Source organism: Berghia stephanieae, chromosome 2, assembly GCF_034508935.2.
Source record: "Berghia stephanieae isolate SIO BIC M18660-M18661 chromosome 2, UCSD_Bste_1.3, whole genome shotgun sequence".
NCBI classification, from domain to species: Eukaryota; Metazoa; Mollusca; class Gastropoda; order Nudibranchia; family Aeolidiidae; genus Berghia; species Berghia stephanieae.
Genome location: NC_088361.1, coordinates 69987278 through 69989777, shown reverse-complemented (window position 1 = coordinate 69989777; position 2500 = coordinate 69987278).

The window sequence follows — 2500 nt, the reverse complement described above, 5'->3', positions numbered from 1 at the left end:
TCGCAAATATTTATGTTGAATTATTATGTTTTTGTGTAGAAAAATGATTGTAGTTTCTGAAACAACCAAAAACTGAAATTTGATAATTTTGACCATTTCCATTTGAAAAACGGTTTTCTTCGTTTTCCAAATCCCGACTTAATACTGCTTCGAGGCGTAGGGTCACATTTTTGATTTCCAAAAATTAAACTCATCTCATTGAGAGCTCACTCTTTTAGATTCGAAGCAACTCTAATTTAACAAACAAAGAGCATCAAACGGCCATAGGAACTCACTAGAGAGACTTCTGGAATTTCGTTGGCTTTTTTTCTTAGTGCAATTTAATTAATCCGATATTTATGCAATTGGCCAATGGAGTATTCATGCGGCTCCAGAATTTGTTTAATGGATTATCTATACTTCAAAATGGAAGTTCAAACTTTGAGACTTATATAAAGTTTGATTAGATTTTGCAACAGAAGCAACCCCACAGAATACAAAATGAACCTTCAACAATCCCGTACATCACATAGCGTTCTGTGAAAATGGAAAACCAGTCAATGGAAAATATGAACAAAAGGGTAAAAGACTATGGGTCGACATCATATCTTTGAGATTAAAAGCCAGCGCTTCATGTTAGTGAATTATAACGACAACTCGCGATGTCTATTCCGAACCATGCAACAATATAATCTGTCATTTTAGATGTATGGGAGAAAGATCACGTATCATTCCGGTTTAGATTAGTCTGCTGATTGAGACAAGTTGGCTCTAATAAATCCCCGACAACAGTGAGGAAATAAAGCAAATTGTAACACATAAAGACATTCCTGAACAGACGGACAAAGGGCACCGAAAACATTAAGAAATAAGAAAAACTTATAGAACTTCAAAGATCCCAATTACTGACGGAGTGAATGGGAACAAGGTTGAATCTACGGCTACATTACAAATAAAATTATTGTGCAAAAAGGATGTAAACCGATTACCATTTTCATTTCTATTCTTCTTGCCTGACTTTCATCAGCATCTTTATTGCAACGTTCCTCGTACTTTAGGGTTTCAAAGAAGGGAACTGCGCCAATAATATTTATTCATAGCTATTCCTATATTTCTAAAATGATTTAACCGTCATTCATTATTTGCTACTCTGGAAAAAAATCAACTTTATTCGTCGTAAACCTTTTGAAACAAGCATATACGAAATCAATTTACAACCGTTGAGTCCATGGTAAAATCTGTCATAAGAATAATAGAAATCAAAGAAAAAAACCAAGAGCACCAAGGCATCAGCAGTGTTTAAAATTCCAAAACTGTACAATGAAAGCTGGTTTCTAGATTACTTTCATTAGTTCCCATTGCTACCATGGTGATGGTGATGGCGATGGTGAGGAAGCTGAAGTAGAAGAAGAAAATAAGAAGACAGATAAGAACATGATTAGAAGAATAGTAACAACGCAAGCAGCAGAACCAACAACAGCAGCAAATAAAACACAGCTGGAGTAACAACAATAAACAACAAGGATGTAAACTTCAAACAAATGCAAAACAACTTAGTATTCTAAAACATGTATAGATAGATCAATCATTAATCTATATAGATATTACCTTTTGAAGTACACTTCATTTCAAAAATGGCACTTTAACAGATTGTCATTGATAGCAATTTATTACTGTCAGAGTCGAAATTAATTAAGTTTTTCCAAGATCGTGGTTTAATTTCAATGAATGAAAAGCGTTCGATTGCTCACTGGGACCCACTGGTATTGGGATTTAGTTCAAATCCATGTCAAACAGCTAGATAAAAGAAAAATGTTGTCGCCATTCCAATGATTGTCTGTTTTACCAAGGTTCAACACACCTTAAACACTACCTCTACAAAATACCGGGGCTTTATAGACTTTACAAATGCGTTTAAAATGTTACTGGAGGTTTCTTCTACGAAAACAAGAAAATAAATGACAGCTTTCTGTTGATGACGAACATCCGTATGGGCAGCCACATGAAAAAACATGAAGAGTTCAATTTCCTACTCAAAATGCTTTTTAAATAGACAGAAATGCCGACAGTGGGGCTGGCATATGCAGGTCTGATATCCGAACACTATTATGGGCCTAGTTTAACATTGTTGCAATGGACAATATTTTGCCTCATTTTTTGAGATTTCAGTTACATCAACGAGCCCAAAAATAAATTGTGTTTTCAGTACTGCAGCTATGCTAAGTGCATGTCGAGTTAAACAGATATCCATCGTCATACTATTTATTGGTCAAAAATATATGAAATGATTTAACTCATTAATGGTTTAACCGAGGTCAGAGTAAAGAAAAGTTTATCACCACCCCCCTCCCCCCAACCCCTTGCAAGAATAACCAAACTTAAAACAAACAAACAAACAAAATAAAAACAGGAAAAGATAAATAGAAAGACAGGTAAATATACAAATTGAATCTAACAAATTTGTTTCTTCATTTCCCGATTCCGTTTCTTTTTAATTAAAGAACTGTTATTCACACAATAG